Genomic DNA, 15,718 nt, shown 5'->3' with positions numbered 1-15,718 from the left:
CCTTGTGCAACCCGAACTTTTTACTATACATTAGTAATTATCGCTAAGGTATTTTAAGAATTCCTTCATGAAATTATTGCAAAAATATTACAATGGAAAGAGCAACATGCATGTAAGCAAAACGGAATCTGCAATTGTTTCAAACTAGTTTCAGCTGTGCAGGGAGGAAATTCAGCAAATTGTCAACATTAGGTAGATGACGATTTGACTCTCTGTATGCTTACTTGATGTATGTGAGGCGAAAAGTGGGCATGCCATGAGTGTACACTAAACGGGGGCATTTTGGCCCGTTACTGTGTACATAAAAGAAATCATCGTTGATAACACAGTCCACACTTGTTAGTGGGTACTTTAACTACATGTCCTGTTCATTTATTAGGTCTGTGATTAAACATACATGTACTGCGATACAGATGGGGCTTAATGGCCGAGAATGATCGAGTTCTATGGTGGTGAAAACATAAAACCAATGTAGGCCGCCATCCTAATTACAAAAGGTCATTAAATGAGTCAATTAGTAATTAATCGACAGGATGTTGCCAAACATTTTTGCATCCTATTATAATTAACACTGACAGATTATCGCTGGTACCATATTTCATAAAGTTTGATGCAGTGCTTCTGGACATTCACCCTAAAAACAAAAATTCATCATGTAAATGCAAATTAGCAATTAATTTAAATGATACTGCTAAGTGTCATTGAGATCAACATCTGTCGCAAGTTTCATCAAATTTGATGCAGTATTTGTAAACATATCACTCTAATTAGAAAATTCATTATACATATGCAATTACAAATTAATTACCATGACATTGACAAATATCTTTATTCACTGCTAAAAGCAATGTGACCTTAACATCTTTACTAAGTTTCATGAACTTTGATGCAGTATTTCTTGGCATACCAGCCTAATTACGAAAATCCAATGATTTATATGATACTACTACATATACATGTACATGCACATGTACAGGTAGTGAAACAAACTGATGTGCATATACCGGTATATGACGTAGGTCAATGTCATTGTACCAACTTTGAATGATATAAGTGGAAATATGTCTATACATGAAAAAACATAACTAATTGGCCATCAGGCAGCCACATTGCATCGGACTGTGAAACCGATTGACATGCATATCTGTTACATAATATGACAATATATCAATGTCCTTGTACCAACTTTAATAAATCGGTTGATACAAGTCTGAATTGTGGTTGTGGACATAAAAACCAACATAATGGCGCCACGCAGCCATTGTTTTAGATCTCATCAGACCGGTATGACACAAGTCAATGTCCTTGTACCATTTTGAATAAAATCGGTTAAGATGTGCCCAAGTTATGGCTCTGAACATGAAAAAAAAATGAAAAAATGGATGCCACGCAGCCATATTGAATCATATTGTGAAACAAATTCACGCGCAAATGTATGACATAGATCAATGTCCTTGCACCAAGTTTGAACCAGATATGAACTGAATATGCTCACGTGTTTTACAACAGGTTCATTAATAGTAGTGCGCTTCACAGAACAATGAGATATATGTTATCACTATATGTAGCAGGTTTTTCAACTTTGCACAGTATTCTCAGAGTTTAATCACTAATTACAAAACTTTATTTAATATGCAAATGAGCTGTTCATTAACTTGACACTGCTCAATGCTTTATGGGACAATTAGATATCCATCAGATCAACATTTGTAGCACGTTTTATTTAATTTAATGCTGTAATTTTAGAGTTATGTCACTAATTACAAAGTTCATTAAATATGCAAATAAACCCTAAATTAACTTGACACTGTTCAATGATTCATAGCACAATTAAATATTTATCAAATCAATATCTGTAGCACGTTTCACAAAATTTTGGTGCCGAAATTGGAGTTATATACCAAATTACAAAGTTTATTAAATATGCAAATGAACCCTTAATTAACTTTACACTACTAAATACTTTACGATACAGTTAGATATCTGTCGTATCAGTATGTGCAGCACTTTTCATCACATTTGATGCAGTTATTTTGGAGTTATATGACTAATTATAAGACTTCATGAAATATGCAAATGAGCTAATTATTAACTTGACACTGCTCATGCTTCTCAATACAATTGGATATTTATCAGATTAACATCTGTAGCAAATTTCATCAAATTTAACGATGTAAGTTTGGAGAAATATCACTGATTACAAAATTCATTAAATATGCAAATGAACCCTTAATTAACTTCACACAACTAAATGCTTTACACCACAATTAGATATCTGTCGGATAAGTATCTGCAGCAGATTTCATCACATTTGGTGCAGTTATTTTGAAGTTATATCACTAATTACAAAACGTCATAAATATGCAAATGACCTATTTGTTAACTTGACACTGCCAAATGCTTCTCAGTACAATAAGATATTTATCAAAACAATATCTGTACCCAATTTCACTTACTTGGGTGCCGTAATTTTAGAGTTACATACCTAATTACAAAGTTCATTAAATATGCAAATGAACCCTTAATTAATTTCACACTACTAAATGCTTTACACTATAGTTAGATATCAGTCGGATCAGTATCTGCAGCTGATTTCATCACATTTGGTGAAGTTATATCGGAGTTATATGACTAATTACAAACCTTCATAAAATATGCAAATGAGCTATTTATTAACTTGACACTGCCTAATGCTTCTAAGTATAATTAGATATATATCAGATCAATATTTGTTGCAAGTATCATCAAGTTTGGTGCAGGAATTTCACAGTTATCTCACTAATAACAAAAGTTCATTAAATATGCAAATGTGAAGATAATTGACATGACACTCACAGTATCATCATAATGTTCTTAGATTGTCATCTGTGAAAAGTTTCATGAAATTTGGTGCAGTATTTCTTGATATATGTCTATACTGTCATCGCCGTCTCCATAGGGAAACCATTGTACGGAAAAAAACGATATTGCATAACTTCATTAATATGCAAGCAACACTAAAAAAATCTCATTAGTTCTTGCAAGTAGCATATGGTAACTGTGTACCAAATCTGACTTGAATCTGTTCAGGCGTATTTGAGTTATCGTGTAAACAGACACACACATACACACACACACACACACACACACATGGACAGACAGACAGACATCGCTATGACATTAGCCCACGTGTTTACACACGTGAGCTAATAAAACCGGTTGATACATGTCTGAGTTATGGTTCGGGACATAAAAAAAACGTAAGCAAATGGCCTCCATGCAATCATATTGTAAAATAAATAGACAATCATATATTATGTATGACACAGGTCAATGTCCTTGTGCCAACTTTGAATAAAATCAGTTAAGATGTGCCTGAGTTATGGCTCTGTGCATGAAAAAATCGTAAAAAAATGGCCGCCACGCAGCCATATTGAATCGTATCATGAAACAAATTGACATGGATATGTATGACAAAGGTTGATGTCCTTGTACCAGCTTACAATATAACCAGATATGAATGGAAAATGCTCACATGTTTCATTATATATTGCAGTTATGTGTAAATTTTGCAATTACTTCATTGAACGATATTCACCACAGATCAACTCTAAAGGTCATTAAGTACTCAAATATGCAATTAGCTGAAATAAAGATAGTTAATTGTATCACCACTTGTGTAATTGCCTTTGGTCAAGTCCTTAACGTTATATATGCCAAAGTGTGAAAGTTCATTAGATATGCAAATTATAAATTACTGACGTGAAAATGACTTTCAATATTGGTATAACCTGGTATAATCATCAATGTACATAGCATGTTTTTAATCTTTAAGGCCCTGATACGGCTTTTGCTGCCTTAGGTGGTACAGCGGAAGGGCCCGAGCGTGCGAGGGCCCATATGCCGTATGACCAAGGGCCGCAAAAGCCATATCAGGGCCGTAACGAATTTATCAGATACCTTATGGAACGTTCATATATGCTTGAAATTGATATTATATGAATCATCAATGTATTTATCAACGTACAAAATATTAAATATGCGTTATTAAACAGCTGGGACAGAATCGGTGATACCTTGACAGGTTGGCGATCACAAAGCCGCATCACTCTTGTCCTTGCGGATTAATATATGACGTCACATTTTGTTTACATTTTGCTGCTCACGAGCTGCGTTGCAACGCAAGTGCTGCTCCGCCTAGCTCGACACCCTCCGTTCCAGGACGATCGATCGAGGCGGGACTTACGTTGACATGTTATAAAGCATTCGAAAGATGAAATTATCAATATGGTTACTGAAATACCGTCTGAACTCAGCAGTCGCAAAATAAACTTTGGAAATTCTCGGCCCTTCAGATCAGCTTCCGCATTCTCAGGTGTCGCCAACGAGGCTGTTTGTGCAAAAGTTTTCAGCGGGCAGACAATTTCAAAACTAATCAGCGGGCGGGGAGAAAATGTTGATGTTTACTGTGGGCAGGGAAGAATTTCATTACTTTCAGCGGGCGGGGAGAAAATTTGTGAGAGTGGGCACTGGAAAATACGTAGAGGGAGGGGAAAGCAGCGTGGTTGATAGAAATTGAGGAGAAATTAAGTGCCTAACTTAGAGGGGAGCAATGTTCCAATGTATACTGCTAACTGCTTGCATGGTTTTGTGTTGATCTGGGTTGCCTAGTGGCATCTAGTTGGCAACGGGGAATTTCAGTAGTGGGGAGAAGGCAGCGGGGTGCTTGAATTTGTTGTGGGGAGTGGGGAGCAGGCGGACTGTAGATACCGGAGGGCAGTTGGCATCAAAATTAGTGGGAGGGCACATTGTCAGTGTATACCATGGGAGGGCAGTTATGAACAGCTCTCACTTTCCCCTCAAAATTTTAGGTCAGGGTCAAAAATAAGAATTATTGGTATATCAGCCTTCAAAACATGTTTTGTGATGATTTTGAAAAATTCATGAAATTTATCAGTTGGCGGCACCAGATTCTGCATCGCCGACTTGCGAGAGTACAAAGGCCAGTGTTTCATCTAGGATGCTACACCAGGGGGGGATCGATCCCCATCTACTGTAATTTTTGAGGGGGATTTTAAAATTTTGGGGGGGATTTAACTAAAACATATAATGGCATCTTATATGTAAGTTGTAATGTTGCAGTGATGTTACTTGTGTTATACATACTACAAGCTATAAATAACTTGCTTACACAATCCAAGCTGCTGGCTGCAAACACCATCTTCTATAAGATTTTTTCAAAAGTCAACAAATTTGCGTATCACTGTTGTGAATGTATAGGGCTTCCAAGAGTGGCAGACAGCTCATTAATATTCACAAGTATTACTACCGGTATTCCTAAAAAAATTGAAGCATATTCTGTATGCTAAATTATTCTGTATGTTTGTTTGTACATATTCTGTATGTTTGCTTTCTTAGGGCTTAATGTACATTCAAACATAAAAATTAACAATTATAGTTAGCCATTCCCACTGTACTTTCAAGGGATTTTTTTCATTTTTCACTGAACTGTCTGCACTACAAAAAGCAAGAAAAAACTCTTTTGTAGTTATAAAGGAATGTTTTGTAGCTTCTGAAAAAAATAGTGTACTTGTTTGTCACGTTTTTACAGTGCTTATATCATCCCTCACTACTGTAAGTTTGGATCAACATTGCCCTATACAAACCAGTTAGCTGTATTTTTCTAGTGACCTAGCTGGTCTTGTAATTTTGTGCGCAGACTCAGTAGAGTTAAAACGAACAACTTAGAGGGTCGAACCTTAGTAAGCCATGCGGAGTTTCTCGATGTCAGATTCGCTCCAGTTGCTTTTTGTCAGTCATTTTAGAACGGGAAAATAACAAACAGAAAGGTTGGTTGTCACCGACAGTTAACTTTAGGGTTTATTTCCCCCGAAAAATAAGTCAGTGTCTGTTCAATGAATTCAAAAAACCGGACCCATTGACACCACAGCATGCTTGTGACTTTCATTGCATGCAGTCTGCACTGAACACGTTTCTCTGACAGTAAAAGTCCAAATTTTCGTGTCAATTTTGCTATCAGAATTATTTTCAGAGTGTTATGGACATCCATACGATGCATAAAAGCTTCAGTTTGTGTCCTTTTCTCAATCGTACAGAGATAATGTGACACAGAAGGCTTACACTGATTAGCGGAACGGAATGAGCGGAACGGAACGGAACGGAACGGAATAGCCACACCAAAAAGAAAAATAGTTTCTCTTAATTAGAGTCCATTTTTTTTCGTTCACTGAATTTTGGAGCGGAACAGCATGGAATTTCGGATCTAAAACAGAAATTTGGATTTAAATAAAATATCACTTTTCAACCCTTAAAGTAATGCATTTTTTTTCGAAGTTTCTCTTGCCGTGATGAAAATCGTGAATAAGACTACTAATAAGAATTTTATTCCATAGAAACACACTTCAGGAACTGTGGTAGAACAAGTACAATAAATCAAACATTACACATATAATCAGGCAAGACTGCTCCCGAGACTGCTGCTGGAATGAATAAGACTACTGGACTGAAGCTATAATTCAAATCTGAAACTACACCTGAATCCAAACATCACCCTGGATATCGCATCTGCTGGAGGATGCTATGGCTACCATGAGGCATGTGAGATCGCGCACAGGCGTTCTGTTGAGTGGGTAGCTTTTAAAAATGTAGTTCTGCTACGTTCCGACGTTAAGGCTACGGAAGAGAACGTCCGAACGTAGCATAAACTATACTTTTACAAACTACCCACACAACAGAACGCCTATGAGGTGGCGGTCTGTGTAATAATTCACCTCGATGGCATGGCGCCTAATTACATTTTTGGCGCGGAGGTGAAAAAAAGAGGGAGGCGGTGACGGATCGTTAACTTCTAAAATGGATACATTGAACTGCATTGCTGATTGTTTGTAATTGGCGCGGATGCCACTTCTTTTTCGTTTTTGTTGCCAAGGGTCTGTAGACTTACGGGAGCACCAGTTGATTTAGGGGATTATGAAATGGAGGTGTAGACAAATTTTTTTCACCCATTATGACGGCATTTTTTTTCAAAAGCATGCTTGCGAAACAAATTATTTTCTGCACAACTGAAGGCAATGCAATATATTTCATTTGTTGTCAAATGAAGTGCACGTGCATATGTTTTGCATGTCAAAGTTCATTCATGCAACCTGTAATCTTTATTGCAGAATTTTGCATATCTAACCACTTCCCACGTTAGAAAATTTTTAAATATCCAGATCTCAAAGATCAAAATACTAAGGTCGGTTCTAAACATTCATTTTTGGTAATTCCAGCACCTCGCATCTCATTTTTGCCTTCCTCTCAGGGAAGTGGTAACATTTCTTTCTCACTTTGGGGTTTTGCAGAAAATTATTTTATCATTCTCCGTGGGGGGGGGGGTTGACAATATTCTCCCTCCCGAATCCTCCAGCCCCTCCTTTAGAAATCAAATGATTCTCCCCTCAATCTATCGAATGACTAAACAACTAGGTCGAAGGACATCAGTAATACATACAAAAGGCATCGCTCATACTTACATACACAGTCGATCAACGCGAAACTACGGCCGTTTTGCAATTTAAGTCATTCTTTTGTGATCAGTTTTTGAAGGCAGGTAGTGTTTACACCCCTAATTGTCGTTGTATGCCGTACACATGCAATTATTGTTTGAAAAGTATGTTGAGCTATTGCGATCGTACAAAACAGAGTGCACAACTACATGTTGGCCACAGACACGCCCTCTTTTGGGTTGACCACCCCTCCACACTATGGTACTGCCCTCTATAAGGCGTGATTCACGGGCTACGGGTTAGATGTAAATTTAGATGTAGCTTCAAATTGAAATTACAGCCTAGTTTCCCGTGGTATTTGACATAATTTTCATTTTGGAAACTTCAAAAATTAAGGTGCCTTACTTGTAGAGTTGAATAAATGATATATTTTATTTAAATCAAAATGTCTCTCTTAATTCCATTCTTTTCCGCTCAAAAATTTTGTGGACGAAAAATGGACTCTAATTAAGAAAAAACTAATTTTTTATTTGGTGTGGCTATTCCGTTCCGTTCCGTTCCGTTCCGCTCCATTCCGTTCCGCAAATTAGTGTAAGCCGACGCAGAAACCTTATAGGGCTAGGGCAATGAACTTTTGTCAACGTAACTCTCAACTGGCTGACAGGCTTTCAAATACAAAATCAGCGTACGGAAATTTATGTGTGGTATTGTTTCAACAGCAATTTATTGAAGCAGTTCAAAAAGTATCAAAATCAAACTAAACTTAGTCCCTTCCATGTAAATGTTCTTGCAACACTATAAAATGCCCGTTACCACAGGTGCCGATAATTGGTCAAATGCATCGAAGTGTTACACCCATGATAGCAGCCATTCCAGCCAGCTCAGTGCAGTGCGCGATGGGTCGCCCCTTCTATCTGTGATTGGCGGCGCGCAGCACACAAAGAGGGGGAATCGCACAATCGCGCAGCCTAGATGAAACACTGAAAGGCATTAGCTTACTGTACACATTCACATATCAGACGTGACACATACATCGATATGGACCAAGAAAAAAGTTTAACCGTTTAAAAACCAATCAATTTATTAATGATCATTGCATGTTATTTGTAACAATGTTAACAACATCATCAACAACAATGATCATATACAGAGTGAACGATCAAATACAGAGCGAACGATCAAATACATTTATTACTCGCTGTCGGAGTCGTATATCACCATAGGTTGTTTCTTGAAGTTGATAGCATGCTCAGGTTGATTGTGCAGTTGTTGAAGACAGTTGCTGGTGACGGATGAGAACATGGTGGTTGGTAGGGTCGATCGGCAGTCTTGTTTTCCTCGGTACTGTCGGTAGATCAACTTAATATGGCTGAAATACACCGGTGATCTTCTACCAAAACGGTATCGTAGTGTTGCAGACTTGAGATGTTTTTGTGTCCGGTTTAATATTTTTATGATTTCTTGTGGTGGAATTCCTACTTTCGTCAACGTTTGCACAGTTGTCTTCCGAAAAGAATGATTTATTCTCCGTCCACCAAAATTCATAGAAGTAGCCGCTCGCCACATGAATGAAGCGATCTTGTTTTTCCCGTTAGAGGGGGAAAATGGCATACGAGAGAGTTGATATCAGAAGCGGATACGGGTTTCAACTAGAACGGACTATCTGGAGCACATTGTTCTATTCGACAGTGTTGTACGTGCTCTCTTTACATCCGATTAGGTTTCTGGACGTATCGGCAACTGCGAAAATGCGAGGTGGTACAGCACGATGATCGAAATACGTTCCATCATGAATCTTTGTATTGCGTTTTTAAATTCCAAATACTCAAGACCTGAGCTGTCCCGCAGTAGAGTGACATCTCCGAAACAGAGTTTTCTGTGCTCATTCCTACCGCGAAGTGCTTCGTGAACAAGTACCACAGAGTGAAATTGAGGGTGTTGCCGTCCGCGGTGCTGACTTTACCCTCTTTCCACAAGGATCCTTCCTCTTCAAGGGACATTGCTTCCCTGGCCGGCTACGTGCACCAAGGCCAGATTTTTTCAATTTTTCTGCAGATGGACGAAGAATATTGCCAAATATTTGTTCAATGTCTTGTGTGGAACGTCCACTAAGTCGCGAAAGTCGCCGTATCGGTGCTCGACGAAATGACCCACTTTTGTGATGTCCTTTTCAGTCATATGATCTGTACTTGTTTTTCTCTGCGCTTTGATGAATTGGTATACTGTCGCAAAATCATCTTTTCCAACTGTTGTCTCGTCTGTAGTGTTTTCTCCAGAAAGCAAAAAATCTAATTCGTCTTTCGGAAGCGCAGCCATCCACTGAATGATGTCGTCCGCCGCCATCGTCGTTTGGTGCAGACAATCATTTTTGAATCATGCGCACTGTTGTTGTTTACAGTAAACTTTTCAAAAACAAAAGGAGATGCGTTCACCCAAATATGGGCAACGGGCCGGGGCGTGATACGAAGAAAATGCACGGATCTGAGGACGCTATCTGCCATAGGTTTACACAGGCACGTAAATGTTGGTATATGATAAGCCAACTTTGATCAAGTTTGTCAAAGTATATATCCCTAATAAGGAAAGTTCATTAAATATGCAAATAAGGAATTGACTGGAGTATAAATGAGTCGCGTCATGGGAAAAGATACCTAACGACATTGTTATGCAAATGAGCATGGAACATCTGAAAGTCACACAAAGTCACACACGCAAGTAAATATAATTGGTGCCATTCTCGCACATGCCACGCACTTTGTTTTGTTTTGTTGTCATCTGCAGTTTTCTCATTGACGGAACTGAGTTTATAAGCATAGATATTTCGGGAAGGACATCACGTTATCTGACCACTACATTTCCTGTATGCTTTTCCATTTGATTTAATTTATGTACCCCATACTATACCCCAAGTGTTCCACGGATGTTCTTATTGAACTCGGGGCATTGCCGTAACACTTGATCGGCTGATCGTTGACCGCAAAGAGACAGCAGTGTTGTTGATCTCACCCTTGACACCGGAAAAACAGTGTGTGATGGCTGAGAGCAGTGTCAGTTGCAAGTTCTTCGCTGTTGATTCAGATTTCAAGAGACAGTTGATCGGTTTTCTCATTAAATTTTGGAGGGGTCGCAGGACATTGAGATTGATGTTGAAAGCAATGCTAGTGACACTGTGGTGTCAGAGGTCGAAGATCACAATGGCGAAGATGGTGGCGAAAATGTCAGCGATACCAATGATCGAACTCACAAGTTCTTGTTAAAAACTTGTTGTGTTTTTTCGATGGCCATAATGACTTGTTTAAACTTGGTGATGTGGATGTTTCAATAAAGGATGTAGTTTTGAGCGCATTCGAGAAGGGCAGTGGTTTCAAAAACCACTGCTATCGTAAGCTTAACGTCGACCTTGTATACAACAACCACCTTCAGATGCTTTAATTTGAAAAAAGTGAAAAGGATATACTAATTATTTCAAAACTCAAAGAAGTGGAGTACTGTTCAGCTGAGACAAGTTGAGGAAAACTGCAAAAATCAATTTCATTATGACTTTGACGGCTCGAAAATTTGTAGGACAGCTTAGCTGTTTGTATACGTATTGGTAGTACATATACGAGTGCAAAATGGTGACGGCTACATGTTTCGTCTGAACTTGAAGGTTTGCTTTGACGTGTAATTCAAGGGTGACAAAATTGATGTGTTACAGCCAACTATAGAGGTAGTGCTAATTTGGTTTTATACCATTCTAATTCTTATAGCGTATTTTCGATCGTATCTGCATTTGTGATGTGCGACATGTGATAAGTGAAATCAAAAGTGACCTAGGGTGACCTTTAAGTCTCAGCAGAGTGGCGCTGTGGCGTTAAATCAGGATTTATTTGTATAATCCGACGGTTTGACAAGTTCTGTAATCTATGTACAGTTTTTGATGCACGAAATCTGCGGCCAAAGTTACATGGGGAACAGAAATAATGGGTTGGGTGGGTGTTGGGATAGCTGTCAATTCTATTAAGCTTCCAGGCATCTTCATGACAGCCCTGCGCCAACAGAGAACTTGACTGGGCTCAGAGTGTCGTTTGGGCCTGAAACGACGTTCTGGGCCCCGTCTATAGTTATGCATAGTTTACTTTACTACTTTAATCGGAGGCGCACTTGACACCTTTTGATCGTCTCAGCAAACGATCGGCTGTTCCAGTTATACGGTAACCACCCGACTAAGACTTATCAAGTGCAGCGCCACTGCCAGTCGCGACGCGTCGACGGCCACTTTCACCTAATTACATATTCATGACATCATCAGCAGATTTGTATAAAGTGTGAAAGAGGCTCCCACCTAACTATCCAAAATATTTTTGTGTCGAGTTTTTGTTTGATTCGTTTCGGATCTGTCTTCCTACATTTTTATCCGATTGTTTCTGTTAATAAAAATGTTTGTTTCGCTTCGGATATTTTGGATTAGTGTGTACGGTAATGTTTTGTTTGTGTGGGGAAAGCTTATGGCGAAACGCAGCCGGACTTATTGTGTTACAAAGTTGAGAGAGTGGCCCTTTAACGCTTGCGTTTCGAAACCAGAGTGTGGTTTCTCATCAGTCGCAATGTAGATTCTTTCCTTAGTTTGTGTTTGTGAATATTTATTTTTATGTGTTTGTGAATATTTATTTAAATGTGTTTTAGTGATCTTGCTCATCGAATAGCGAGGCAAGAATATCAATGTTTGGGTCTCGTTGTGAGTCCATTTGGTGGTCTGGTTTGTTTGTTTTTTGTTTCTTTACTTCTGTGAATTTTGTTTTGACTAGTTGGGGACATTTGTTTTTTCAATTTCTTGTATGAAGTTTGTTGTATCTTTTAAATACGTTGGTTGTTGCTGGACCAATGGTTTTATGAAGTAATCCAAGAATTCTGAGATTCTGTTAGTGGGACTAGAGCAGCCGCTAATTATTGGTCTTACGTAAGGCAGTGCAGTTTATTCAAAGCTTCTTCTCCATCTAAAGGTATCCCTATGACAGCTGCAACATGTGGATGTGATTCCTAGCCACTCATTTACTTACCAGCTAGCTCCAGAAAAGAAGAGATACACAATACTAACAAGCAATCCTGTGGGGCTGAAAATGAAGCATGTGTTGGACTAACTCTTTTCAAAAATCTTTGGAATGAGTGTTTGCCACACATCAAAATCTTAACACCAAGAATTGATATCTGTCATAAATTTGAGAGTTTTAGGCAGACGGTTTCTTATTTAATGACAGAGACTGAAAAAGTTGAAGTAGTGACTGAATTTTGCAAGACACCTAGAAACTGCAAAACATAAACATGATTTTCACTTAAAATGCACAATGGATGCCAAAGAAGAGCTGGAAAGTCATGTTAATTTACCTGTTAATGCACAGCCATGTTCTGTTGATTTAGTAAAGTTCATTACACATCTTATTTTGCTTAGAGTATATTAGTTCCACATTTGTCAAATCAGATTAGTCAATTTTATTTCCTGTGTTTGAGAAAGATCTATTTATTTGGCATCAATAATGAAGGCATCTTGATTCTTTAACTAATGAAGATTAAACAATGGGTTTGGATGCACAAAGTCGCTGGCCGAACGCTGTTATTTCTATGCTCCATCATTATTTAAGTTCAAACAGTGTTGGTGAGAAGGGTGTTGTATTTCACTGTGATAACTGTCCCGGGCAAAATTTAAAAAATACCGCAATTATACGGTGTCGCTCAAATTTGATCAGAATTGGTACATACCAAAGATCAACAATAAGTGTTGTTTCTATCTGTTCAGTGCAGGAAAATTCTATGTTGATGTTATGACAATGATTTCTGCACAGTACAACCAGAAAAACAACAAGAAATATTTAAACCAGAAAAACAAGAATGACAAAAGTAAATAAGGTCTGAAACTTTAGCTACTGAAGGTCAACTTAATCAACGTGCATAGCAGAGAATGTTTCAACCATGGATGTACAAAAATAGACATCCATGGTTTGAGCAGGTCTGTTAATATGTCACAGTTCATAAACAATGACAGGAAATGACTAATAAGCTGTTTCAGTTACTGCCACCACTCCCACACATAATAGGTACCCTGCATACAAGTACATGTAGGTTAAGGTCAAAAACCTCTTACTCAGATGTGTGGGCTGTTTCAGTTACTGCCACCACTCCTGCATATTTACAGGATTTCCCCTCTTTCTTACCTCATTTGCATATTTTTGACACTGACATGTTCATTTGAACAAAGTCACATCTCAACCCCTGCATCTACCTGTACACCAAATACTGAGATGGTAGCTTTGGTGGTATGGGAGCCTTTGCTCGTGACGGACATACATCGCACATACATACCCACATACATACATACATACCGGTACATACATACAGACATACAGACGCCACCGACTCACCGTATAAGCTCTTTTTGGTATTTATATACAATACCAAATATGAGCTAACAAATTACCATTCATAATCTTTTGAGGCGGTGTGCAGTAGGTTTACATGAAATGTAACACTTGCATTCATGGAAACTGGTCACACCACATGTATTAATGGTTTAATTAAGAAATTGTACAGGCATTCAAATGTATATTCTCTTGATGGCCTTGTTGACATCATAGAAAAATCTGCCAAATGTAATACAAACAGTTGATGGGTATCAACTACCAGCAAATGAAGCACCAAGATTTCAATTGATTAGGTTAGTTTTTTAATGAGTTGTTTATGCCTCTGAGAGGAATATCAAAATATAGTTTACTGGTATTTAGATTTTCCAAGTCAGAACCAGGGGTTGTATTTGTTAAGGAGCAGTTAAATGATGATGATGTAAGAATTGATTTGAGAAAAGGAAGGGGGGGGGTTGTGTTGCCCTCTGATTGCCATCAATTACCAGAGGTTCTCAGCCCACCTGGTTTTAGTGCTCAGAGAAAACGATACCTGTATAAAATGGTCAAACCATACATTCCTGATGACTTCAAAGATGTTACCTATCCACAGCCATAGTCGGATTGTGATTGCTGCAACAGCAATCATTTCACAGTAATGCCATTTTAATGTTAGTCATTTAACTTTTTGCTCACGTGTTGACACACGTGAGCATATGTCGCAGCGATGTCTGTGTGTGTGTGTGTCTGTCTGTCTGTGTGCTCAATATCTCAAAAACGGCTCATCAGATCAGAATCAAATCTGGTACATAGATTCAGTTTGCAAATGGCAAGAACTGATAAGTTTTTGGTAGGTGTGACTTGCTTACTTATTGCTCATTTGCATAATTAATGATTTCACAAAAAAAACGGATATATATTGACAACGACAGCACACAATTTGATGAGATTTGCTACAAATGTTGATCTTACCAAGATATATCAGCTGTGAAAGATATTAAGGGGTGACATAAAAGATAATGGATAATTTGCATATTTAATGAACTTTCCTAATTAGGGATATATATCTGATTTGACTGGATCAAAATTGACAAAACTCGGTATGTACCGGTATATTGAAGATACTATGATTAAACATTATTGAAAGTCATTAAGCATTTTTACTTCATCAAACTCTCAATTTGCATATTTAATAAACGTTCCTAATTAGATATATAAATCTGAATGGACTTTACCAAAATTGATGAAACTTGCTATGTACATTGAAGATACTATGATATAACATCGTTGAAAGTCATTAAGCAGTTCTACTTCAGCCGATTCCTTATTTACATATTTCATGAACTTTCCTAATTAGGTATATAAATCTGAATACACTTTACCAAAATTGATGAAACTTGCTATGTACATTGAAGATACTATGATATAACATCGTTGAAAGTCATTAAGCAGTTCTACTTCAGCCGATTCCTTATTTACATATTTCATGAACTTTCCTAATTAGGTATATAAATCTGAATGGACTTTACCAAAATTGATGAAAATTGCTATGTACATTGAAGATACTATGATATAACATTGTTGAAAGTCTAAGCAGTTTTACTTCAGCCGATTCCTTATTTACATATTTAATAACTTTCCTAATTAGGTATATAAATCTGAATGGACTTTACCAAAATTGATGAAACTTGCTATGTACATAAAGATACTATGATATAACATGTTGAAAGTCATTAAGCAGTTCTACTTCAGCCGATTCCTTATTTACATATTTCATGAACTTTCCTATTAGGTATATAAATCTGAATACACTTTACCAAAATTGATGAAACTTGCTATGTACATTGAAGATACTATGAT

The sequence above is a fragment of the Ptychodera flava genome, unplaced genomic scaffold, assembly GCF_041260155.1.
Source record: "Ptychodera flava strain L36383 unplaced genomic scaffold, AS_Pfla_20210202 Scaffold_81__1_contigs__length_545109_pilon, whole genome shotgun sequence".
Classification (NCBI taxonomy): domain Eukaryota; kingdom Metazoa; phylum Hemichordata; class Enteropneusta; family Ptychoderidae; genus Ptychodera; species Ptychodera flava.
The sequence above is the reverse complement of the archived record's forward strand: the minus strand, read 5'-3'. Positions refer to the sequence as shown.